Here is a 27907-nt window from a genome sequence, read left to right as displayed (position 1 = left end):
AGATGCCGCCGCAGCAGCTAGACGGGCTATCTTCGAGGCTGGCTTGGATGGGGAGTAATCCGCATCCGAGCGTCCTCTAGATAGGCACGACTGCAACGAGTGCCTGGCCCAAGCCCAAGCAGAGCGAGCCACGTAAAGCAACCTCCTCTGTCCAGGAGTCCTCATGAATGTATACATACCATGGCAAGCACTGTGTATCGGCAAAGAAGTAAACCACAATGTGTCTACATCCTGCTGAATCTGGAGGTGTCACCGCAAACTTGGCCAATGGCCACAAAGTCTGGAGCATGTCTATAACTCCTAGTTCTCCCATGTGGTGAGAGAACTCTAGGACATGTGTGTGCAACCATCCCAACATTGAGTCGAGAGTCCATTCTGTCTAGTCCTTGCCGCAAAGGGGGAAGGAGAAGCCAACTGTTGAGTCCAAGGCCTCTGTCCCCTAGCGGCAAGGAACAGAACATGGACCCTGAAGCAGGCTGCCTCATGGTCTGTATTTGCCACAATCCCTTGATATAGTAGCAATCCTTGTCTTCATGTCCAAACTTTTCGCAGAAGTGGCAATAAGCGTGAGGGAGGCAGTACTGTGGAGGGTGTCTTGGAGAGCGGCATGAGCTACACCATACCATAGCCTTAGTCTCTTGCTGAGACCTAAGCTCTTGTAGCTCTCTCTTGATTTGATCCAAAGCCTCGTGATGTGGGGGCTTCTCCTGTCTACGAGAGATTGATTTCTCCACCTGAAGAGCGCGCTGTAACTTTAGGGCTTCAAGTTCCCTACGTAAAGAAGTCAAGGGGTCAGATGAACTTTCCAAGAGTACAGAGGTAGGCTCGACCTGAGAAGAGTTGGTAAACACCTTCCTTGCCCCCTCTATCCTAGTAGCAACAGCAACAAACTCCTCCAGGTTGGCGTCAAGTCGGAGATTCTCTCTAAGTTTTTGCTGAGAAGTCTTTGGAAGAGCCTTCTCTACCCATTTCTTGACCATAAACTCACCTGGTTGCTGAGGAAGCTTGGCGACCAGAGACTTTGTTCTGGTCATGAGTTCTGCAAAAGTCTCTTTGGGCTGAAGCATCAGGTTGGCCAACTCATCTAGAACCTTTTCTTGGAAATCCCTTGTTCTGAAAGCTTCACAGAATTGTTGTCTTAATGTGGCCCAAGTAGTAAAGTAGTTTTCAGCAAAATGATTGTACCACTTGTCTGCTAAGCCATCCAAGGTAGATGGGAAGAGTACTAAGTATGCATTTTCTCAGTTGAGGCCACGACCTCTGCAGAGAGAGACAAAGCTCCGGGCATGGTCGTCTGCATCCTCTATCGAGAGACCCTTGAAAGTCGGAAACTTAATATTCACCTTAACTAGAACGCTTGTGAGCTCCTCCATGGCTATTTGTGCAGGAGCTTGTTGCACCGGAGCTTGTTGTAACACAGGGGATGAGAAGTTTATTGATGGGGTGACTGGGGAGGTATAGAACTGGTTGAGGGGAAAGGTAGGGGTAATGGGGCTGGTGGACTTCTGCTTGGCACGAAGGGTTGACGCTTCCTGTGGTAGTACTTTAGAGGACTTAGTAGTGGGCCTTGTCGCTTTTTGACTGCCTTGTATGTGTCATACCGTAACTAGAAGCCCACCCAAGCCTTGGGCACGAAGACCTTAACTTATTGGACACTGGCCCAAATGCAACTAGACCAAGGCGAGTGACTGGACCACTTGGCTAGACTTGGACGAGAGAGAACTAGACCAGGTCGAGAGACCAGACCAGCAGGTCTAGACTAAGCAGGACAAGGTGAAACTAGACTGGACCAAGCTGAAGCAGCCCAAACCGTCGAAACCAACAGACCAAGACAGACTGGACTTTCAGCGGAGTGAGATTTCAATTGAGTCCCACCGGGCATGCCAAAAATGAGAGCACCTGTAGCGGAGATAACGTGTCGTACTCTCTACAGTGGATGCTCCTCGATGCAGTATGAGTGACATCTCACTCCAACAGAATGAAAACACAGAAACAATGGATAACAGAGCAAACAAAAACAAAGATTCAACAGTAGAACCTGAACATATGGGACTCGACTAACTCAAGTAACCAGTACAGACTCTGGCAATGGCAGCACACTCAGCTCCAGCCAAGAACTCATAGGTACAATGGGGTGTCGAGGCTAAACTGTGCAGGGATGGTGTAGACATGCTCTGTACAACTCAAGATAATAGACTCAGACGATTGACCACTCAAAGTAGATGATCCGATAACCCCAAACAGCTACCAATATATACAACCATAAAGAGCCACCAACAGCTCCCAAATATCCTATCCAGCTAAGACTATCTCCAGACTGTGGTCGTGGTGGTCTGGCCCCGCATCGGCTAGACCACCACCCGTATGCCTGCCACGTGTCATTGCCCAGGCAAAAGTCAGTCCAGTGTAAACCCCAGCCCAGTTGCAACCAACAGTCTATCCAGTGCCTATGACACTGTAGCCCTACTACACTATCGCAACCATTTGGCTTAGCTCCCACTCCCTTCGATCTAAAACAAGGGGTTGGGGCAATGGGGAAGAGTTAAATCGACTGTGGACATTATGCTCAATACAAGTTCGAGAGTCTGAGTACCACACACTACTAGAGTGCTCAGCTCCTTTTTTTTCGAGAAAAAGATCCTTCTACTAGTTAATAAAACTGTCCATAGGGCCACAACCACCTCTACTAGAGAGGGCTACAACAATCATAAGGGGAGACTCTCCCAATGAAAAAACAACATATGTACAATGAGGGCTAAATCAGGAGATGGGAGGAGGGAAAAGCCACACAGGTGGACGGTAGTGCCATCTGAGCTCACCCCGGGCCATGGTGAAGAAAGGCCCCGGGCGCCAGAGTCGAAGGAACGCCTCTCTACATTCCCGCATGTGGTTGGAGCTGCCCTGAATTCTCTCGAACTGTCCCCTGAGATTATGGATCAACTCCAGCCAAAAATCTCGAACAGTCTCCGCTGGTGGCACAAGGCGAGCCTCATAGATGCGGAAGGAGTGCGTCCGCCAGATGAACCAGAGTGTCAGGCCACAGACGAGCTCGCAACACCTCTCTCTCTCACTGCACCACTCCTGTGGAGTAAGATTTGTAGCAGACTGGAGTGTAGGTCGACCCCCTTGTATCACTATCATCCTGCTAGTGAAGGATAGCTCAAACTGTAGTGCAGGGACCGTGAGAGTGGACCAAGCAGCAGCCCCCAAGTGTATTGTCGTGCTGTGGAAAGAGCTGGCATCAACCAAAGGACCGAAGCCAAACCTATTGTGCCATGGGGCAGTCCCACAGACAGTGACGCTGACTCTCCAAAGGATGGCCTAAGTTGCGCATGCTGCCAGAAGGCCACTATGTACTACCCAACTCCCCATTTCTGTAGCTCTTTGTGCAACTAGCCACAGTAACAGAATGACTCGCCGCGGCTGTCTAGCATCCCACTAGAGTGCTCAGCTTTTGGTCACATCCGAACTTGCTTCCCTCAAATTTTTAGCCATGACTTAGACCTACACACTTTCCTCTCCCAACCACAATGTGGGCTCTCCATTGCGACCCTCATCACCACAATTTTGGAGCATCGAGAGTCACTCATCAGCCACACACATACTACATCACATGTAACTTCGGTCCCATAGGTCATATTTGACCTTTGAGAACGATAATAAAATCTCTCTCTCTCTCTCTCTCTCTCTCTCTCTCAAGAAGCACTGATAGATGGGGGGACATGGAGAAGCCTCTGGTCTCTATGATCTCGCGGCTTATTAGAGCCAAGGCTTCAATACCACGTGACATTATCCGAGAAAAGCTAGCTGCCCCCCCTCTAGTGGTTGAGGCGCTCACCTAATCAGTCTCCTTTATACACCGCCTGCCATGTAGGGAGATACAGCATGCTGGTATGGGAAGATAACAAAATGGTTTCAAGCACATGGGTTCAGCATGGACAGATTGCCCCCCTTCCAATACTCATTGGATGAACCCTCTATGACTTTTACCCAGTCCGAGATCACCAAGCTCATCCGCCAGGACCTGACTCAGCTAGACACCAGAAGGACATGGATCCAACCGGCACAGGAGCAGGGCACGAAGATGGCTTTCTATAGAGAGCATCTTCTCCAGCTTACGGAGGACTACTTTGTGACGAGATCTAGATACATGGACACCCACTTGTCTCATGGGATACGATGTGCTATTGGCCAGATACACACATCTTAACATCAGCTTCGGGTCGAGACTGGGAGATACAATGGAGTGCCAGCAGAGGCCAGGACATGCCACCTGTGTCACATGAAGCCTGAGACAGAGTTGCACTACACATGCCACTGTCCAGTCTACTATGAGATATGAGGCCGCTTCCACTGCCTATTCGAAGAGGGCTTTGAATCACTCTCTAGAGTCATGGGGTACGAGGACCAGATATGCCTCTGATTGTTTTTGCTCGAGCTGCACAGACATAGGGAGAGCTTGATGAGAGGGGAGAGGCTAGCCAGTCTCAAAGACGGCTCTGACCATGGAGGAGATTGATGAGATCCACCAGCGAGACTGATGCTGGATCTCCTATGATTTAGCTCTTTCTGAGGATACACCCACACTGTGTTGTCTTAGCCCCCCGCTCACTTCCACCCCTACCCCCTACCCATATCCTACACAAGCCCATCTAGCTACTTTAGCTCACATCTAGCAGCTTAAGATTCTATAATATTTCTATTTTGTTACTCAGACATTGTATCAGATCCACCACATTGTAACTTTCCGGTCTCATAGATTGCTTTGGCTTCTTGAAGACATTAATATAACATTCCATTCATTTCATCTCTCTCTCTCTCGCCTAATTGGGCACAGGGTGAGGGTGTATGAGCAAAGGGCCAGGCCGGTTTTAGGAGGGGTTTCTCCACTCTTGATCATATTCTGACACTCAGAGCCATCATTGAGGAGGGCAGGTCACATGGGAGACGGATTTAGTGTAGCTTTGCGGATTTCCGCAAAGCATTCGACATGGTACTGTGCCCATAGTGTGGATTTGGGGGATATTGGCTCTATACAGATCAGTGATGGGACATGTACACACCCCCGAGGGGATATCTGATTTAGTTCACTCCACCATTGGGGTGAAACAGGGTTGCCCATTGTCTCTACTCTATTTGGTATGTATGTTGATGAGGTGTCTGAATACATTGACAGAGAGGGTGATAGAGCTGCTGTAGCAGGCTACAGTGTCACTTTCACAGGACACACAATTAGTACAGTTGGTCTGGTCTGATTCACACTGGACGGACTCTCTGGGCTGGGCAGTGACACGTGGCAGGGATAGGGACGGTGGTTTAGTGGACATCGTGGCCAGGTCACCACCACCACTCAGTTTGAAGATAGACTTAGATGGCTGACATTTATGAGCTGTTGGTGGCTCTTTATGGTGAGATATGAGTAATAGTTGTTGGGTCATCATTATCATCTTCTTCATATATGGTCCAACGTCGTCGTCTAGAGTAGCGAGTCTAGACACACAGAAAGTATGCAACATCCCTGCACATCTGAGCCTCGACACCCCCATTGTACCCGTGACTTCTCGGCTAGAGCTGAGTGTGATGCCACGCCTGAGTCTGTAACGGTTCCTTTGAGATAGTTGAGTCTATATGTTCTGGTCTGCTGCTGTGTCTTTGTGCTGATTTGTTGTTATCTATTGTTCCTGTGTTTTCAATATATTTTGAGTGATATGTCACGCACATTCCACTGAGGAGCCCCCACAAGAGAGAGCACGACACACTATTTGCGCTATAGGTGCTCTCATTTTTGGCACACCCGGTGGGACCTCAACTGAAGTCTCTCTCTGCTGAGGTACAAATCGAGCTGGTTGGACTAGGGCGGGACACTGGTCTAGTCCTTCCTCGTCCCTGGTCCAACTAGGTGGTCTAGTCACTCGCCCTGGTCTAGTAGAGTCTAGACCAGTGTTCAGCCAATTAAAGGTCCTCTTGCCCAAAGCTTGGTTGGGTTTGTGGTCATTGCATGACACATACAAGGCAGTCATTAGAGTGTCAAAGCGCACTACTGAGTCCTCTGAAGTACTACAACATAAGACGTCAACCCTTGGTACCTAGTAGAAGTCCTCCAACCTCATCACCCATACGTCCACATACGACATCATCCATTCCTCCATCCAGTTCTACATCTTCCAGGTCACCTTCCCCAGTAAAGCTGTCTCCCATTTTGTTACAGCAAGCAATTTGAGCAACACGCTCCTGAGCAAGAGGCCATGGAGGCGTTGACCAGTGTTTTGGCCAAGGTAAACATCAAGTTTCCTACTTTCAAGGGACTCTCCTCAGAAGATGTAGACGACCATGCAAGGAGGTTTGTATCTCTCTGTAGAGGTCGTGGTCTTAATAGAGAAGATGCTTATTTGGTACTCTTTCCATCTACCTTGGATGGCTTAGCAGACAATTGGTACAGTCAATTTGCAACTTGGGCCACTTTATGACAACAGTTTTGTGCATCATTCAGGCCAGGTGACTTCCAGGAAAAGGTTTTGGATAAGTTGGCCAACATGGTGCTCCAACCAGAGGAGACTTTTGCACAACTCATGACTAAAACCAAGTCTTTGGTTGCCAAGCTTCCTCAGCAACCAGGGCAATTTATGGTTAAGAAGTGGGTGTAGAAGGCTCTTCCCAAAACTTCCCAGCGAAAACTCCGAGAGAGTCTCCGACCTGAGCCACTCTAGAGGAGTTTGTTGCGGCTGCTACTAGGATAGAGGGAGCTAGGAAGCTGTTCACCAACTCTCCTCAGGTAGAGACCCCCTCAGTGCTTTTGGAAAGTCCTTCTGATCCTTTAACTTCTTTACGCAGGGAACTGGAAGCCCTAGAGTTACAACGACCTCTTCAAGAGGAGAGGTCCTTCTCTCTAGACAGGAGAAGCCTCCACATCACGACGCATTGGAACAGATCAAGCGCGAGCTAGAAGAGCTCAAGTCTCCGCAGGAGACTAAGGCTATGGTTTGGTGTAGCTCATGCCGCTCTCCAGGGCACCCTCCACATGAATGCCCCCTTCGGGTTTACTGCCACTTCTGTGAAAAGTCTGGACATGAGGACAAGGACTGCTACTACCTCAAGGGATTGCGACAAATACAGCAAAGTCCTGGTCCTACTCTTCAACAAGGGCCAGCACCTGCATTCAACATGGTTTCTCCCTGTGGCCATCCACACCACATGCCACCTCTATTGATAGCCTCTCCTATGCAAGGTATGCAAAGCACTTTTCCCTCTCAGAGCTTTTATCATACCCATGCTCCCTCATCACCTCAAAGCTTCTATGCCTCCACCTCCAACTCCGTGCACCAGGAGCAAGGACCGCCTGGCCCTTCAACTCGCCCATTGAATCGGCCCATTTTGTGCTACAGATGCGGGGAATATGGTCATTACCAAAGCAAATGCCCCCTGCCCGAAGGGTCCCCTCCCGGCCGTCATTGCCCTGAAATGAAGGATCACTACAGTAAAGATTGCCCTAAACTTCGTGCATCCACCACTTCGATCCCAAGTCAAAGCCAGAATGAGTGTACCTTTCCCAAGCTCAATCTGATAGCAATTAGCACCATTCCTCAGCCGCCCCATTCTACCCACGTGGTTACCCCTCAAAATAAGTTGCAGTTGGTAGAGGACCATCGGGTGTCCTCACTCGGGCCCAGAGAGCCGCTCTCGGTCTTTGCATTCCGGCAAGTTCAACTCCCCCGCATATTCTCACACCAGTGGATACCCTGCCTTCAACTGTTGACAAGCCATCCCCCAGAGCCATGAAAGAATCCAAATCTTTGCTCTCCGATATTGATGAAGCTTTCTTGGAAGCAGTTTCCGATCTACAGAAGATCAAGGTACCAGAGAAACCACTGGTAGAACAAGAAAAGCTTACAGCAGAGACAGTCTTGAAGAACCCCTTCCAACAAGTGTCCCTCTATGACATGCTGCGACTAGATGCGAGTTTGAAGTGACACCCTTGCTGTTATTCAGTCACTTTACCGCGGAGCAAGTCCTAGTGGCGGGCACCTCCCAGTGCGACCATCAGAGTCCTATATGATATCCAATCCCGCTGCTCCTCTCACTGATTATAGGAGCCCTCGCCTGACAGTGTCCGTCTTGGGTCGGCAATTCTCAGGAGTGATAGTGGATGGTGGATCTGGCATCAACCTAATGCCCGAGTTCACTATGTTAGCTCTAGGTCTACAGCCTACTCGCCCTACTCCCTTCACAGTTACATTGGCTGACCAACAAACAGTCTACCCAGTAGGCATAGTGGACAATGTGCCTCTGTAGATACAAGATTTTTACTTTTAACTTGGATTTTGTTGTGGTTCGTCTTCCCCAGATTGAGGGCGGATTTCCCTTGCTCATCGGTAGATCATGGTTGCAACACACTAAAGAACTTCATGATTGGGGAAACGATGCCATGTGGATACATACTCCTTGCTCCCTGATGCAACCCATTCGCCTAGGAGGCATGGATCCGGTCGTGCAACATAGTTCTTTGTCCCTAGCAACCAGCCTTGAATTGGAACAGACTACTCCAGCTGACAAGTCAGACGAGGATTTGTTGGAGTGGTTGGATGCTACCAAATGCATGCCCTGTTATGGAGTCTCTATTCACTCTTTGCATGGAGGTACCCCCTCTTCCAATGTTTCTACTGTAACTAAACCTAATAGGCCATCTAAGCCAGCACAAAGGTTGAAGGTCACAGAAGCTACTCCGTGCGCCCTTGGTGGTAGCCTTTGGATTTGGTGAGCCAATGAAGAATCATAGAAGCGGAAAGAATCTTCTCTACAGAAGTTCACCAACCTTCAACATCAGCCCCATCGGTGTCTGCTTCTCTGACCAGAACAAAGCTCTCCTCTGTGTCTAGCGAACTCCCTTCACAAAGCTTCCTCAAGACGGGATACAACAAAAACAATGTTGATTTTAGCTGATCAACCCAGACACAGCAGCAGACCATAACATATGGACTCGACTATCTCAAAGAACCGATACAGACTCTGGCGTGGCAGCAATGAGGCTCCACAGCAAAGAGATATGCTCGGTTTGGATCCAGCGCATCTTTATCCTCCATAACCATAGTAAGAGGAAAATGACCTGGTCCATGCTTGTAGAAGAACCTTGCAACACTTTCTGCAACAGCACTCTTCTCTATAAGAGGGTTGATTATAAGCTCGAGTGATACCGCAAATAAGGTTAAGCTCCATCGTGATGGCAGAACGAAAAGCATTAACAGCAACAGGATGGCAACCAGGCGAATGCTTGAAAGCCCCAAGGAAACAGCCAAAAGGCTCTTTTAGCTTCCTCGTCTGCTGTGATCGAATTACAAAAAACTTGCTCCCCCCTTTGTGTCGCTGGCCGTGTGTGTGTGTGTGTGTGTGTGTGTGTGTGTGTGTGTGTGTGTGTGTGTGAGAGAGAGAGAGAGAGAGAGAGAGAGAGAGAGAGAGAGAGAGAGGGACAAAAGCAAAGAATGTATCAATGATATACGTATGTTGTTAAGGCGGTAGAGTTGCATTAATGGTGGAACAGAGGAATAAGGCGCTTATAAGAGGGCTGCAATGGGAGGGTTACGACTTCCAAGTCGGTAGTCCCACACTTTGAGAAAGGAGCAACCAAATCCAAAAGGCTCTCAGGGAGCAACCAAATCCAAAAGGCTTTTGAAGTGCCGGGGAGTCAATTGAGGAAGAGGAGGGGACTGTGTATGATTATGCAGCTTGCTAAGGGGCAGATCAGCGGGGTGGGGGTAGAACAGGCTGAGGCTGAGGCTGGGAGGGGGGCGAGTCCAGGTGGGTAGGGGGTGAGGGTGAGTGGGGAGGGGCGAGAGGTAAGTAGGGGGACGAGGGGTGGGTAGGGGACGAGGGAGAGAGAGAGGGGGGGGGGGGGGGGGGGGGGGGGGGGGTAGGGGGGCGAGGGTGAGTGGGGGACGAGAGGTAAGTAGGCAGGGGGACGAGGGGGAGAGGGGGGGGGGGGGGAGGGGGTGAGTGGGGGGCGAGAGGTAAGTAGGCAAGGGGACGAAGGGGAGAGAGAGAGAGAGGGGGGGGGGGGGGGGGGGGGGGGGGGGGGGGGGGGGGCGAGGGGGGGCGAGGGGTGGGGGAGCGAGGGTGAGACCTCAACTGAAGTCTCACTCTCTGTTGAGGTACAAATCGAGGAGCTAGCTGGTCTTTACCTAACCTCGCCTACTTTGCCTTGCACTTTGCAGCCTGCTAGTCTGGTCCTCTCGTGTCCTGGTCTAAGCCTTCCTCGTCCCTGGTCTAGTCCTTCCTCGTCCCTGGTGCGGCAAGGTGGTCTAGTCACTCGCCCTGGACTAGTAGAGTCTAGACCGGTGTTCATCCAGTTAAAGGTCTTTTTGCCCAAAGCTTGGTTAGATTTGTGGTCACTGCATGACACATACAAGGCGGTCATTAGAGCGTCAAAGCACACTACTGAGTCCTCTTAAGTACTACAACAGAAGCCATCAACCCTTGGTACCGAATAGAAGTCCTTCAACCTCATCACCCATACCTCCACATACGGCATCATCCATTCCTCCATCCGGTTCTACATCTTCCAGGTCACCTTCCCCAATAAAGCTCTCTCCCATTTTGTTACAGCAAGCTATTGAGCAACAGTCTCCTGAGCAAGTGGCCATGGAGGCGTTCACCAGTGTTTTGGCCAAGGTAAACATCAAGTTCCCTACTTTCAAGGGACTCTCCTCAGAAGATGCAGATGACCATGCAAGGAGGTTTGTATCTCTCTGTAGAGGTCGTGGTCTTAATAGAGAAGATGCCTATTTGGTACTCTTTCCATCTACCTTGGATGGCTTAGCAGACAAGTGGTGCAGTCAGTTTGCAGAGAACCACTTTGCAACTTGGGCCACTTTACGACAACAGTTTTGTGCAGAATTCAGGCCAGGTGACTTCCAGGAAAACGTTTTGGATGAGTTGGCCAACATGGTGCTCAAGCCAGAGGATACTTTTGCACAACTCATGACTAAAACCAAGTCTCTGGTTGCCAAGCTTCCTCAGCAACCAGGGGAATTTATGGTTAAGAAGTTGGTGGAGAAGGCTCTTCCCAAAACTTCCCAGCAAAAACTCCGAGAGTCTCCGACCCGACACCACTCTGGAGGAGTTTGTCGCGGCTGCTACTAAGATAGAGGGAGCAACTCTCCTCAGGTAGAGACCCCCTCAGTGTTTTTGGAAAGTCCTTTTGATCCTTTAACTTCTTTACGCAGGGAACTGAAAGCCCTTAAGTTATAGCGAGCTCTTCAAGGGAGAAGCCTGCACATCACGAGGCATTGGAACAGATCAAGCACGAGCTAGAAGAGCTCAAGTCTCAGTAGGAGACTAAGGCTATGGTTTGGTGTAGCTCATGCCGCTCTCCAGGGCACCTTCCACATGAATGCCCCCTTCGGGTTTACTGCCACTTCTGTGAAAAGTCTAGACACCAGGACAAGGACTGCTACTACCTCAAGGGATTGCGACAAATACAACAAAGTCTTGGTCCTACTCTTCAACAAGGGCCAGCACCTGCATCCAACATGGTATCTCCCTATGGCCATACACACCACATGCCACCTTTATTGACAATCCCTCCTATGCAAGGTATGCAAAGTACTTTTCCGTCTCAGAGCTTTTATCATACCCATGCTCCATTATCAACTCAAAGGTTCTATGCCTCCACCTCCAACTCCATGCACCAGGAGCAAGGACCACCTCTCCCTGCGACTCGCCCATTGAATCGTCCCATTTTGTGCTACAGATGCGGGGAATATGGTCATTACCAAAGCAAAAAAATTGCCCGAAGGATCCCCTCCCTGCCGTCATTGCCCTGAAACGAAGGATCACTATAGTAAGGACTGCCCTAAACTTCGTGCATCCACGGGTTCGAACCCAAGTCAAAGCCAGAATGAGTTTACCTTTTCCAAGCTCAATCTGATAGCAGTTAGCACCGTTCCTGAACCGCCCCCCCCTTCTACCCAGGTGGTTACCCCTCAAAATAAGCTGCAGTTGGTAGAGGAGCCATCGGGTGTCCTCACTCGAGCCCGGAGAGCTGCTCTCGGGCTTAGCATTCCAGCAAGTTCAACTTCCCCACATATTCTCACACCTACCTTCAGTTGTTGACAAGCCATCCCCCAATGCCAAGAAAGAATCCAAATCTTTGTTCTCCGATATTGATGAAGCTTTCTTGGAAGCAATTTCCGATCTACAGAAGAACAAGGTACCAGAGAAACCTCTCGTAGAAAAGGAAAAGCTTACAACACAGACAATCTTGAAGAACACCTTCCAACAAGTGTCCCTCTATGACATGCTGCGACTAGATGGGAGTTTTAAAAGTGACCCTTGCTGTTATTCAGTCACTTTACCTCAGAGCAAGTCCTAGTGGAGGGCACCTCCTAGTGCGACCATCAGAGTCCTATATGATACCCCGTCCCGTTGCTCCCCTCACTGATTACAGAAGCCCTTGTCTCACCGTGTTTGTATTCGGGCGGCAATTCTCAAGAGTGATAGATATATATATGCTGGAGTGCCATCTTCCCTCACTACCCCGCCCCCCCCTCTCACCAACCCTCGCCCCTAGTCCCTCCCCTCGCCACCCCTTGCCCCTAGTCCCCCGTATCCAAGCTTCGTCCCCTGTCCACTCACCCTCGCCCTAGTTCCCCCTCACCTCCCTCCCCCTAGCCACCCCTTGCCCCTAGTCCCCCGTATCCAAGCTTCGCCCCCTGTCCACTCACCCTCGCCCCTAGTTCCCCCTCACCAGCCCTCGCCCCTAGTCCCCCCTCACCAGCCCTTGCCCCTACCCAGCCCTCTCCCTCACCCACTCCCACCCCTCGCCCCTACCTAGTGACACCTCGCCCCTCCCTACTACCCACCCCTCGCCCCCCTGCCCAGCTCTCGCCCCTTACTCACCCCATTGCCCCTACCTTGTCACGTGACACATCCAACCCTATGTGTCCATGGACAAGCTACAGCATGATCACGGTTCAGTCAGTCCAGTCAATCTAGATTAGAAGTGATCTGGCACTTTTGTGAGTCTATTCGTCGACCGTGCATGCCCAGACACTTTGTGTAGATGCATATCCTCTGGTTGCACACAGCATGATCATCAGTATTCCCATCAGAATCCGTCAGATTCCATCAAGGGAATTTTCCAATGCATTTAGCCTATCTTACCTATTTTTGACAGTTTTCACTTATTATTTTTAAGTGACTTTTGTTGGAAAGTAGGTAGGGCAATTTTGCTAAGTTTGTATATAAGCAAACTAGAGCTAGCACTATTTGGCAGAAGAGGCAACAGGAGCCAAGCTCCAAGCAAAGGACTCAACACCTTGGCGTTTCCATCAAGAGGGTCATCGCCATACCTCCCAGCACTTGGCATTTTGCATCAGGTAGCCATCGCCAGCAAGTTCCAGCCACTAGCGTTTTGCATCAGCATTCAACGCCAGAAGAAGCTCAGACACAGCTAGCGTTTTTGACATCAGCATGCCTAGCGTTTTCAGCAGATACCACCTCAGCCTGCAGCGTTTTTCAGCAATGAAGTACTTACAGATCAGCCCCTAAAAGAGTAGCAGATTCAGCCCGAAAAGAACCTCAGTTTTCAGCCCTAAACCTGCAGATTTTCAGTGACAAAGACCCACAAAAACAGCCCCCCAAATCAGCGTTTTTGGACTGTAGCAGATTTCAGCCCATAGCAGTTTGGACAGCACATAAAAGATTGCAGATTTCAGCCCTTAGGTCCGTCTCGTCATCGCCGACATAGCCTAGACTTACATCAGTCTCATGCATACCGTTTGTACCAGATTGTGCAATCATAAGTAGACCACTCTCGCCGACGAGAGTGGGGCATTCGGAGGAGGGTTTTACAACAGTCTCTGGTGTCGTATCTCTCTTCTCTCTCCATCTCTCAGTCTCATACACTTGCACGCACAGTATCCATTCACTTTGTTTGTGATCATAGCATTCTCTCATTAAGAACGGAAGGCTCTCCCTTCCATAAGAACAAAAGGAACCTTGAGCACAGTTTGGACCTGTTCTCACCGTCCCTGGGGCCTCAAGTGCGTCCAAGTTTGGGCCAGAGCACCTCAGGGAGACCCTAGCAAAAAATACCCTGAAGCCCTAGTGATTGGGAAATCGGGTCTTCAATGAAGGGGTAGATAGTAGCCTCAGATTTCAGGCTCAGAAAATTACGCGCGCTAGTGCAAACACAGGAATGAGATGGGGTCCTTAGAATAATAACCCTAAGGCCTAAATTATTTTACGGCCTTAGGATGAGTCAGTTAAAGTATTTTTAAATTGTCTATGCTGGACCGAATGGCCGGACAAGTGCGAACAGGTAATGCTAGAGCAGTGTGGGTACGGCATTGCGCTAGGGAGCAGCTAACAATTTCATTGATTGCATCTATGTGTGCAATTGTGGTTCAGTTTGCACATTTCATTAATAGTTTGTGAACTTTTAAAAGTGAAAGTTGAAGGGTTTTTAAGTTATTAAGTGTGCCAAGTCACTTACCAATGCAAACTAACCCTCTCACTCTCACTCTCACCCTCTCTCTCTTCCTAGCGCCCCCTCTTCTTGCTGGCTTGATAAGAGGCCCCCCTCCCCCACTTCTCAAAGTTGGCAGTGCTCCTATCCCCCCTATTGTGAGTATGCTCTACGCATAGGAGCCCTCCATGGAAGCTTGAGAGCAGCCCCTTGCGACATATGTGGTGGCCTCGTGCTCCCATTGTCTAGAACAAGGGTTCTCATAGCCATAGCCAGCTTTTGGTGAAGTTTCATCGCGAGAAGTTGCAGCAGGCACTCTCTTCATAGAGTGTGGTGGCTGTAAATTCTCTGTTTTCAGCCCTTAATCACCTCCTTTAGGGTGAATTTCAGCACAATACATATAGAATCTAGTACTTCTTTACCTACACTACGTGTATACAAAGTTTCGTGCAATTCCATCGCGGAAAAGGTCTCTATTTTGGCTTTGGAAGGTGCTCAGGTAACATTTTCAGGTTATGTGCAGAAAATTACAGCAAGCATGTGTGCGTGCATTTTGTGTGTTTCTCCCTTGTTTTTGTTGCAGGAATAATTATGCATAAAGGGACTCAGTTAGCGGAAGGTAGACTCATTTTCAAGAGCTTCCGTTGAGTTTTGTGGAAGATAGACTCGTTTTCGAGAGCTTCCCAAAATCTCATAGCAAAGGGAAAATCCTCTCAGTATTCAGAGAGTAGCTTTCGCACTCTCTCAGTCAGAAGCAGAAAAGAAAGAATAGAGGACGGGCTATTGCCCCGTTCTTGTGCTTGTAAAGATTCTCCCTTAGTAATAAAGATAATCTCTTTATGGGGGGGACCAGCCGATCTTCTGGTCCCCAATGAAGTGTCAAGCTTTTTCTCTCTCTCTCTCTCTCTCTCTCTCTCTCTCTCTCTCTCTCTCTCTCTCTCTCTCTCTCTCTCTAATTCTCTTGAGTATTTGAAGTACAATTAAAAGTCAGTTTACGCTTCCGTATTTTTGTGACAGTGGTGTCAAAGCAAGGTCATCTTTCTCTTCCTTAAGGGATTGACGACTCTTGGCAAACTGCAGAAATGGGAGGACGCGAGATAGAGTTCTCTCTCACAGCAGGTGGAAGAGTTGCAAAAAGCTCTCTCCCATCCAGAAGTCCAAAAGATTCTCCATACTCTCGAGAAAGGGAAGGAGAAAATGCCGATGGGGTCGGGAGAAATCCCGCAAAACCCAAAGGCGCCAGAACTAAGGAAAGATCCTTTGATTGGAACATCCCGCATGCACGAGAGGCAGAGGAAACCTCCAGAACGTCATGTGCGGTTTAATCCAAAGGTTCAAGAGCAGGATCCTTTTGATTCTCCTCATTTTTCTTTCATGAAGGATCTGGATAACATCGTCGCTCTAGAGGACATGTTTCTGGACGATCCGTTGCAGCAAGAAGTGCATTCAAGGGAAAGGACTCCTGTACTCAAGGAGTCTAAGCATAGAAAGAAGCAGCACCATAAGAAGAAGCACCAGAGGCAGAAAACATTCAAGTCAGGAGACAAAGATGTGAAATTCGACACCTACAACGGACGGCATGATAATGACAAAGCTTTGGCTTTCATCCGCCAATTCGAAGTTGCATTTGCTGAAGGGAATTTTAAAGAAAGATCCAAGCTTCGCCATGTCAGTATGTACTTGAAAGGCACCGCAAGCAGTTGGTGGTTAACCCTTATCCTGGAAGATCGCAAACCCCAAGATTGGACTGCTTTCAAGGAGGAGTTCTACACACAGTTCCTTCCTCCAGACTATGAGGAAGAGGTAAAGAAAGAATGGGATCAACTTTCACAGTCGGAGAACGAAACTGTTCCACGCTATGTGGATAGGTTTTGGGACGTTCTCTTGAAAGTCGCTCCATTCAAGAAGATTGACGATTCGGAAAAGATGCGCAAGTTTGAAGCAGGATTGCATGAAGCCTTGCAAAAGGCTATGAAGCTTTACCCTCGAGGTAACTTGCACATACTTAAGGAACCAGCTCGCACAGCTGATGGAATACATGACAAGGATACTCCCAAGAAGATGGAGCAAAGCACTTACCATGCCAAGCAGAATTACTAGCTTCACTTGAAGAATGCGATGTTATCTTGGGAATGCCTTGGCACTACAAGATACATCCCATTCCTGACTATGTTCAGAAAACCTTATCCTTTGCTCATAAAGGAAAGGAGTATCTTGTACTTGCAGATGCAGGTGATTGGCATATCCCTATCGCCAATCACATTGCCATCAAGAAAGTAATGAAAAAGTGTGTTTCAGCGTACTTGATTTTTGCAAGAGAGAGAGATGTGTCTCCTTCACAACTTTCTTCCTCTTTAGAACAAAAACGACTTAAGTTATTAGAAAGTTTTAAAGATTGTTTCGCAGATGAACTTCCAAATGAACTCCCACCTCCTCGACCTGAGGATCATACAATTGATTTGATCCCAGGAAGTTCTCCTCCAAATCAGCCCCCTTATCGAGTTAGTCTAATGCAGCAAGAGAAAATTCTCAAGCAGGTTAACGAACTTTTGGAGAAGGGCTTAATAAGGCCTAGTACTTCTCCATATTGTTCACCTGTCTTGCTAGTACAGAAAAAGGATGGCACATTCCGCATGTGCATAGACTATAGATCTCTAAACAAGATCACAATGAAGAATCGATTTCCAATCCCTCGGATTGACGACATTCTTGACAAGTTACAAAGAGCAGGTATCTTAAGTCGTATAGACTTGAAGAGCGGTTATCATCAAATTCGCATAGCTCCTCAGGATGTGCATAAGACTTCATTTAGAACAACCTTCGGGTTGTATGAATTTCTAGTGATGCCTTTTGGACTCACTAATGCACCAGCCACATTCAACAGCATGATGGATACAATCTTCCACTCATATAGAAGCTTCACAGGCGTTTTCTTTGATGACGTCTTAATCTTCTCAGAGAAGGAAGACGAACACTATAAGCATCTCGCCTTAGTGTTTGAAGAATTACGCAAACACAAATTATTTGTGAATGGTAAGAAGAGTGAGTTCTTTCTAAAAGAAATCCACTATTTGGGCCATATAGTATCTCACAAACCAGGTGAGAATGGACCCTGATAAGATTCAAGCAGTTGTAGAATGGTCTATGCCAACTACAGTACATGATGTACGCAGTTTCCTTGGCCTCTGTTCTTATTATCGGCGTTTCATTCGAGCCTTTGCCGCTATAGCAGGTCCCCTCCATGACCTGACAAAGAACCGGAATCCATTCCACTGGGGGTCTGGACAAAAACAAGCTTTTGAAAAGCTTAAGTATCTACTCAGTCAGGGACCTGTTCTCACCGTCCCTGATCTTCGCAAACCTTTCGAGGTATACTGTGATGCATCTGGAGATTGTGTAGGAGCAGTCTTGAACCAAGAGGGTCACGCCATAGCCTACGAAAGTCGGTGCCTTAAAGATGCAGAGTTGCATGTCTCTATATACGAGAAAGAGCTAATGGCAGTAATTCATGCTCTTTCCATTTGGAAACACTATCTGTTAGGAGCTGATTTTATTATCAAAACAGATCATCAAAGTCTTCGCTACTTTCTCACACAGAGAAAGTTATCAAAAAAGCAGATGAGATGGGCCAACTTTCTTTCAATGTTCCATTTTCAGATTTTACACACTTCTGGAACGAAGCATAGTTGCAGATGCTCTCTCCAGGCGTCCAAAGATCAATGCACTCACAACAATTTATCATGAGGAACTAGAATCTCTCAGTGAGATGTATCCTCAAGATCCAGACTTCGCTACAATTTGGGAAGATCTTCAAGCTGGTCACTCAAAGCCACCTTATTCCATTAGGGATAATACGCTCTATCGTCAACAAGCAATATGCATAGCTCAGCCCTTACGACAGAAGGTGATGGATGAAGCACATAATTCTCCTTATGCCGGGCATCAGGGAATTGCTGCTACTACTAGTGCCCTCGAAAGGTATTTCTTTTGGCCAACACTCCGTGCGGACATTGAAAAACATGAACGTGAGTGTTTAGTCTGCCAAAAAGTTAAATATGACAGACATAAAGTTTATGGCAAGCTTCAGCCACTCCCTGTGCCTAACACGCCATGGGAAAGTATTGCCATGGATTTTATTACGGATCTTCTTAGACCCAAGAATGGAAATGATGCAATCTGGACTGTAGTAGACAGATTCAGTAAGCAAGCACGTTTCCTTCCAGTAAAGAAGACGATCAAAGCTGATCACATGGGTAGAATATTTCTAGCTCAAATTTTTAAACACCATGGATTGCCAAAGACTATTCTCAACGATAGAGATCCTCGCATGACTAGTCTATTTTCGTAGGCATTCTTCGAAAACTTGCGAACTAAGCTTCATTTTTCATCAACTTATCATCCTCAAACAGATGGTCAAAACGAAATCGCTAATGCCACTGTTTTAGATCTCCTCAAGTGCTATGTTTCGGAACGACAATCCGAATGGGAACGGTACTTACCAATAGTTCAGTTTGCGTATAATAATACCATACATTCCTCAACTGGTAAAGCTCCCTTCAAAATTATTTATGCAAAGCCACTCTTACTTCCTATTATGGTTACCAAAGAAAACATCTTCGCCGCATATGAATTTGTGCGCAATATTAATATTGCCCATCAACAAGTAAAGCAAGCGATTCTTCGTACTCAAGAGCAACAGAAGAGGAAAGCAGACAAGCACAGAACGAATCTCAATCTTGAAAAAGGACAATATGTCCTGCTTCGGTTTGAGAAAGCTAGATTGAAAAAGCGGGTCGGAAAAGGGAAGGTTGTCAAACTTTCCCATAGATTTTACGGCCCTTTCAAAATTACAGATAAAGTCAATGACGTGACTTTCAGATTGGATTTACCTTCTCACTGGCCCATCCATAATGCTTTTCATGTCAGTCTCCTCGGACCATATGTTGGACCTCCTCCAGTGGCGCCAGTACAAGAACATCCTCCAGAAGTCGAAGAGACGGAGGAAATCCTTCAACCTGAACAGATAATACACAACTCGGAGAGACAACTCAAGTCGGGGAGCCTACATCGAAAGTATTTAGTCAAGTTCAAGAATTACACCCCGTTAGATGCAAAGTGGATGACTGAGTCCGATCTTAAGGACTACCCAGACATCTTGCACAGTTATGTTGACGCTCTACAGTTGAGGTCAACTGTTTAGAACCAAGAGGGATGTAACTATGTCAGACTTCGTAAATAATAAATTTATTTACGAGAAAAGAATTATCTAATTAGTTGTGTGCACATCAGAATAGATCTAGCAGTTTCTGGGGCCTCAGGTGCGTCCAAGTTTGGGCCAAAGCACCTCAGGGAGACCCTAGCAGAAAATACCCTGAAGCCCTAGTGATTGGGAAATCGGGTCTTCAATGAAGGGATAGATAGTAGCCTCAGATTTCAGGCTTAGAAAATTACGCGCGCTAGTGCAAACATAGGAATGAGATGGGGTCCTTAGAATAATAACCCAAAGGCCTGAATTATTTAACGACCTTAGGATAAGTCAGTTAAAGTATTTTTAAATTGTCTATGCTGGACCAAATGGCCAGATAAGTGCAAACAGGTAATGCTAGAGCAGTGTCGGTACGGCATTGCGCTAGGGAGCAGCTAACAATTTCATTGATTGCATCTATGTGTGCAGTTGTGGTTCAATTTGCACATTTCATTAAAAGTTTGTGAACTTTTAAAAGTGAAAGTTGAAGGGTTTTTAAGTTATTAAGTAAGTGTGCCACTTGGCACACTTACCAATGCAAACTAACCCTCTCACTCTCACTCTCACCCTCTCTCTCTTCCTAGCGCCCCCTCTTCTTGCTGGCTTGATATGAGGCTCCCCTCCCCCACTTCTCAGAGTTGGCAGTGCTCCTACCCTCCCTATTGTGAGTATGCTCTACGCATTGGAGCCCTCCATGGAAGCTTGAGAGCAGCCCCTTGCGACATATGTGGTGGCCTCGTGCTCCCATTGTCTAGAACAAGGGTTCTCATAGCCATAGCCAACTTTTGGTGAAGTTTCATCGCGAGAAGTTGTAGCAGGCACTCTCTTCGTAGAGTGTGGTGGCTGTAAATTCTCTGTTTTTAGCTCTTAATCACCTCCTTTAGGGTGAATTTCAGCACAATACATATAGAATCTAGTACTTCTTTACCTACACTACATGTACACAAAGTTTCGTGCAATTCCAACGCGGAAAAGGTCTCTATTTTAGCTTTGGAAGGTGCTCATGTAACATTTTCAGGTTATGTGCAGAAAATTACAACAAGCATGTGTGCGTGCATTTTGCATGTTTCTCCCTTGTTTTTGTTGCAGGAATAGTTATGCATAAAGGGACTCAGTTAGCGGAAGGTAGACTCTCATTTTCGAGAGCTTCCGTTGAGTTCTGTGGAAGATAGACTCTCGTTTTCGAGAGCTCCCCAAAATCTCATAGCAGAGGGAAAATCCTCTCAGTATTTAGAGAGTAGCTTTCGCACTCTCTCAGTCAGAAGCAGAAAAGAAAGAATAGAGGACGGACTATTGCCCCGTTCTTCTGCTTGTAAAGATTCTCCCTTAGTAATAAAGATAATCTCTTTATGGGGGGGGACCAGCCCAACCTCTGGTCCCCAATGAAGTGTCAAGCTTTTTCTCTCTCTCTCTCTAGTTCTCTTGAGTATTTGAAGTACAATTAAAAGTCAGTTTGCGCTTCCGTATTTTTGTGACAGTACGTTGAGCACGTTTCACTCATGAATGAGCACAAATGTATGCGGATTGTTCATGAAGAGCTGAAAAGTATGCATTCAAGGAAGTCATATTCCATGTCTGTTCCTTGGCATGACACATTTGTAGAAAGAGCACATGAAAGTATGAGCACCAAGCATGGGCATTTCCATTGTGTTTTGCAAAAGTCCATTGCTTTAGATCAGAAGAGAAAGATTCGATCTCAATGTTTGCGTATGTGTGGTGAACCGTTTGGCACTCCGTCTATTTGTTCATCTACATTGCATGCACAGTCTTTGAGGAAGACAAGATTTTTTCCACTCACTTTACATAGAATAGGTATGTTCATGTTTTTGTGTTGGAAGTGGTTTCATGAATTTTGAGCCATGGAGATTCTTGAAGAAGAAAGAAGCATGACTCTCGACGAAGTCGAAGCATTGAAGGAGCCACAGATGACTTTGTGTCGCTTTAGGCGCGGCCCAAAGAAGCAAGCATTGCAGACCTTTATGAAGTTCAAGTACCGCACGACCCACACATCAGAGTGGGTCGGCGAAGAGTCCCTTCCAGGATTCCGGATGCTATTGCCGATCTCTCTCGACGCCATACAGTTTGGTACCACTGCCTCACTTTGAAAAAGAGGGGATGTCACGTGACACATCCAACCCTATGTATCCGTGGACAAGCTACATCATGATCAGGGTTCAGTCAATCCAGTCAGTATAGATTAGAAGTGATCTGGCACTTTTGTGAGTCTATTCGTAGACCGTGCATGCCCAGACACTTTGTGTAGATGCATATCCTCTGGTTGCACACAGCATGATCATCAGTATTCCCATCAGAATCCATCAGATTCCATCGGGGGAATTTTCCAATGCATTTAGCCTATTTTACCTATTTTTGACATTTTTCACTTATTATTTTTAAGTGACTTTTGTTGGAAAGTAGGTAGGACAATTTTGCTAACTTCTAAGTTTGTATATACGCAAACTAGAGCTAGCACTATTTGGCAGAAGAGGCAATAGGAGCCAAGCTCCAAGCAAAGGACTCAACACCTTGGCGTTTCCATCAAGAGGGTCATCGCCATACCTCCCAGCACTTGGCGTTTTGCATCAGGTAGCCATCGCCAACAAGTTCCAGCCACTAGCGTTTTGCATCAGCATTTTATTGCCAGAAGAAGCTCAGACACAGCTAGCGTTTTTGGCATCCACATGCCTAGCGGTTTTGGGAATCCATGACCTAGCGTTTTCAGCAGATACCACCTGAGCCTGCAGCGTTTTTCAGCAATGAAGTACTTGCAGATCAGCCCCTAAAAGAGTAGCAGATTCAGCCCGGAAAGAACCTCAGTTTTCAGCCTTAAGGAACCTCAGTTTTCAGCCCTAAACCTGCAGATTTTCAGTGACAAAGACCCACAGAAACAGCCCCCCAAATCAGCGGTTTTGGACTGTAGCAGATTTCAGCCCATAGCGTTTTTGGACAGCAGATAAAAGATTGCAGATTTCAGCCCAAAGGTCGGTCTCGTCATCCCCGTCGTCATCGCCGACATAGCCTAGACTTGCATCAGTCTCATGCATACAGTTTGTACCAGATTGTGTAATCATAGGTAGACCACTCTCGCCGACGAGAGTGGGGCCTTCGGAGGAGGGTTTTACAACAGTCTCTGGTGTCGTATCTCTCTTCTCTCTCCATCTCTCAGTCTCATACACTTGCACGCACAGTATCCATTCACTTTGTTTGTGATCATAGCATTCTCTCATTAAGAGCGGAAGGCTCTCCCTTCCATAAGAACAAAAGGAACCTTGAGCACAGTTTGGAGCACTCATCTTGAGCAAAGCACAAACATTCATTCCGCTGCACCTAGCATACCTAGTGCCACCCTGCCCCCCCTACTCACCCCTCGCCCCCTCTACTTAGCTCTTGTCCCCCCTACCCACCCCTCGCCCTCCCCTAACTCACCCTCACGCCCTGCCCAGGCTTCGCCCCTAGGTGCTCTCATTTTTGGACCAAGGGAGAAGAATGAGACGGTACCAGTTCCATCCCTGTTTTCTAAGCTATGCAGTGCAACAGCATCGCCACTGTTCCCTACATATGCACGATCGGTAGCAATTCCTTCTGGAACAAACAATGATTTCTTCTCAGGTTGCAATTTAACACCACTGTTAGAATCCACAATACTGACCTTGGACGGTGTAGTCTCAAACATTGGCAAATCCTGGCTCGTTGCTGCTAGCGCTCACCCCCCACCATCGCATCATCTCCCCCCCTGTAGCTCGCAAGGCCCTGCTCCACCCCCCACGCGCTGCCCATTGCCCCTGTTCCTTCTCCCGCACACACGTGCTGCCCCAGCCCGCCCACACCCCCCTGCTCACGCTCGCTACCCCTGCCTCCCCCCCCCCCCTCATTTTCCTGCCCTCGTGCCCCTTTCGCCATCGTTGCACCTACCCGCCCCTTGGCCTCAGCCCTCCAACTCACCCCCCCCCCCCCCCCCCCCCGGCTCCTGTTCTCTTTTCGCTGGTATACGCCTCGACACCAACGCCCCTATCTTTTCAGCAACAGACACAGAATGGCGGCCTCTGCTCCACCTCAGAGGGACTCCACAGAAGCCCCCTCGCCCGACACCGCGGAGCCGACCCTTCGACTTGCTCTTTCGCCAGAAGAGCAAGCGAGCTTGATGGCTGAAGTGGAGCGCTTGCAAGCCACTTCGGTTATCTGTAAAATCATTGGCACTCGGCCCAATCGGGGCGAAGTACAGGATTTAATGCAGGCCCGTCTTCTCTCCGATGTGGGCAAGATCACAGATGTCCATATCCTCAGGAGAGGGTACTACCAGGTCGAGTTCGAGTCTGCAGATATGGCGACCAAAGTGAGTCTGATGAGCCCGCTCGGCATCAGAGCAGCTCGAGCTGACTCCCGACGTTGGCATCACGGTTTCGACCCTACTACAAATGTACTCGAGGAGGAGGCAAACTTGCCGATTTCGGTTCGCTGTCCAGGCCTGAGGCGAGAGTATCATCCCCTCCTACCCAGGATTGGTTCCATGTTCAGGACAGTTTTGGAGTCTCCACGCACGGCAGCTTCAGTTGTGGCCAAGGCCGCAGGTCTACCTACTGTACGAGTTCTTGTTCGTGGCACACACTCCCTCCCCAAGGTGGTACTGTTGCCTAGGGTGAGTGGGGGATGGATTAGACAGAGTGTGGAGTATTCGGGTCTCCCGAACCAGTGTTTCATTTGCAGACAGATGGGCCATATGGCAAAGGCCTGTCCTCGCAGGAGACCTCGACCCACAGCGCATGCACAGCCGCCTAAGGCTGAGCATGCCAAGCAGCCAGGTACACAGGATACACAGGCTGGTACTTCGGCAGAGACTAGTGACCAGCCAAATGATGGTTGGCAACAAGTGACTGGCCGCCGCCGTCAGGGGAGAGCTCACCCCACTGCTCCTGGTGGTGGCCGACCTGCTGTAGCTCAGCAGCACTGGGTTCCAACTGGGAACCGTTTCGACCCCCTTCAACAGGACCTGCCTGAGGAGGCCCCGTCCACTTCTGTTCCTCCACCACCACCTCCTCCTCCCTCAACCGCTGCCGCCCCCCTCCCCCGCCTCCTTCCCCTCCCCTCTCCTCGATGGGGCCCACAGCCTCGTCTCCAGACCCCTCCGTCACTCCTCCTTAGACACAGGGTACTGGCAACGCTTCTGCCGCGAGGCGTTCTCTTGGTAGTGCTTTCGCTACGAGCCGTGTGGCTCGTGAGGGATAGCCCCACTTGAGGCCGCCTTTTCTGGTGCTCACTTCTCCCTTTGCAACGATCCCCACAGGTCTGACCAGCTTCGACATTCGCAGACGTTGGGATTTCTTCGATTACAGCTTCACTCGGTTTCTGGGTGATTCCTCTTCCGACTTGGAGGAGGCCAGCTTTCGAGTCCACGTCCTCTTTCTTGCAGCTAGAGGCAGTGAGGCCGTGGACACAATGGTGGGTTTCTCTTTTCCATTGTGTGGTAGGGATACCACGGAGTGGACCCAGCACGCAGTCCTGGACTGGCTCCAGACACAGGTTATTGAGTTCTCACATCACATAGGGGACTTAGCAGTGACAGATCTGGTGCACACTTTGGCCTCTTGCCAAGTTCAGTGTGACACCTCCAGATGCACCAGGTCGACCGTTGCAGACACATTGTGGTACACTTGTTTGCTGACACTCAATGCCCTCCGTGTTATGTTTTTGTCCATGAGGATTCTCGACAAAGGATGTAGCCCTTCGGGCTACACGCCTAGGCGGGACAGTCACTTCTTGCACGCTTGTCTAGAGGTCGTTCGGATACAGATTACTCCCCATCCAAACCGGCCTCAAAGATAGCAAGGTTGGCTGTTGTTGCAGCATCTGTTTTCTCTCACTGACTCCATGAGGATCATCTCATGGAATGTGCACGGATTAGGAGGGCCCCAGTTTCAGCGACAGAGGGGTCGGCTGCGTCAGGAGCTGCAGAGATGCCTTGTGGGTGGTGAGATTGACATTCTTATGCTGCAGGAGCATCATCTTTGTGAGAGCCGCATTCGACGTTGTGATCAGATTTTGCATGGTCGCTATGAGACTTTTTGGTCAGCTGCTTTTAGACCTGGAGGCATCCAGGGTGGGGTATGTATGACTATTGCGGAGTCTCTACAGCAGGCCATTGTGGGCAGAGGGATTATTGTGCCAGGCAGGGCTCAGTGGATCACTATGCACGTTCAGGGTTGCCTTGTGGGCTTCCTGAACATATATGCGCCCAATGTGGCGAGTGCACGAGCAGAGTTTTGGTCACAGATTGTTGAGTCTCTTCCGCAAGCAATGCAGTGGTGCATTGGGGGTGACTTCAACATGTTGGAGGACCCTTCTGACAGAATTGGTGGTAGCCACGCTACTGTGCAGGGAGTTGAGGTGGCAGCTTGGGAGGGGTTTTGTATGACTCTGAGGGTTACGGATGTGTGGCAGCACTCTAGCTTTGTGAGGCCCCCAGACAGCCTGGCCTTCTCTCGTTCGGACCGCAGAGTGGGAGGAGTGAATCTATCGCGAATAGATCACTTCTACACTGGTGACTCGGGTGGGACAGTTGGTATCCTAGCAGGGACTTCCTTCTCGGACCATGCACCAGTGATCCTCACAGTGACAGATAGGCAAAGGCGGGGGAGCACAATGCTATGCATCCCTGAGGGGGTCTTGCTAGACTCTGCACTCGGAGAGCGAGTAGAGGCTCTTTGGACAGCGAGCTTGGACATGCAAGATTCTCCTGCTGATAGAGTGGCCAGGACTAGCTGAGCTTAGTCGTTTCTTTCTCCAGGAGTTCTTGACTGCAGCGAGAGAGGAGGAGCAGCGTCTCAGACAGGGCGTTGCTTCCTTGCAGAGGATGTAGGAGCAGCATCCAGACAGTCATTGGTTGGAGGAGCAATTACAGCAAGCTTGCCAGGAGCTTGGTAGCACAGAGGAGCGGCGCCATGAGTTTGCTTTTGACCGACAGGCATCTCAGTGGACGCAGGTGGGTGACAGAGTGACCGGTGCTTTCTTCAAGGCAGTGGGACCTCGGCATACACATGCCAAGGTCATTCAGTTGAGGAGGCACGACGGGTCAGTTGCTTCTGAGCCAGAGGACATGCGTGCAGTTGCTACTGACTTTACCGTGAGTTACTATCTCCAGAGCCTCAGTCAGAGAGTCAAGATGCATGCAGGGAGCAGGTGTGGGCACAGATGCCTTGCCTTGTGATTGAGGAGATGCGCCAGAGACTTGAGCTTCCACTTCAGCTTGAGGAGTTGCACACGGCTCTTAGTACAGCTGTCCAGGTGAGGATGGCTTGACTCCCAGTTTTTTCTTGGAGTAATGGGACTTGCTTGGCCCTAAACTCTGTAGTGCTTTCCAGGACATCTTGCACACAGGAGAGATGCCTGACAGCATGAGTGAGGGTCTGATCTACCTCATTCCCAAGGAGGGTGGCTCCTTGGATGAGATTCGACAGTGGCGTCCCATCACCATCCTCAACTCGGCCTACAAAATTCTTGCCAAGGCTCTGAGTTTGAGGATCCAGCCACTTCTAGAGAGCCTTATACATGGGACCCAGACTGGTTTTGTCAAGGAGCGTAGTATCCTTGACAACATCTTTACTTTTTGGGAGGCTTCTGCCCTAGAGAGACTTCGTGGTGAGGATCTGGTGATTCTTCTTCTCGATTTTGAGAAGGCCTACGACAGAGTTGACTGGGACTTTCTGGAGGGCACTCCACGCAGGATGGACTTCTCAGATGCTTGGATCAGAGGGGTGTCAGCTTTGTACAGATGAGCACACAGTCAGATACTTTTGTCAGGAGGTAGAGGCGATCGTTTCATGCTCACACGTTCGGTCAGATAGGGCTGCCCTCTTGCCCCCTTCCTCTTTCTGTTCTATGCTGAGGCGATGAGCAGGTTCTTGGTGTCGCAGCAGGTTGGTTTGCGTTGGTTTGCGGGGCTTAGCACTTCCTATTCGGGGAGTTGGTTTGCGTTGGTTTGCGGGGCTTAGCACTTCCTATTCGGGGAGATGAGCTACTGGACGTTGAGTTTGTTGACGACTCAGCCTTGTACTTGGATGGCCAGGAGGCCAACCTTCACACGTGTGAGCAGGCTCTTGAGACCTTCTGTTGTGCATCTGGCGCACTGATCAATTGGAGAAAGACAGTGGCTTTCTCGTTTGGTAGTGCTCCTGTGCTCGATTGGATGCCAGGTGAGGGTTTTAGGTGGA

At 48.8% G+C, this 27907-nt stretch overlaps 1 protein-coding gene across 2 annotated transcripts in view; it reads right to left on the bottom strand.

Annotated features, from left to right (window-relative positions):
- Positions 1 to 27907, bottom strand: part of SS3 (starch synthase 3) — a 115493-nt gene that overhangs the window by 52797 nt on the left and 34789 nt on the right. The gene's annotated exons all lie outside the window — the stretch shown is intronic.

Source organism: Adiantum capillus-veneris, chromosome 6, assembly GCF_014529385.1.
Source record: "Adiantum capillus-veneris isolate H3 chromosome 6, ASM1452938v2, whole genome shotgun sequence".
Taxonomy (NCBI): Eukaryota; Viridiplantae; Streptophyta; class Polypodiopsida; order Polypodiales; family Pteridaceae; genus Adiantum; species Adiantum capillus-veneris.
The sequence above is the reverse complement of the archived record's forward strand: the minus strand, read 5'-3'. Positions and strand labels throughout refer to the sequence as shown.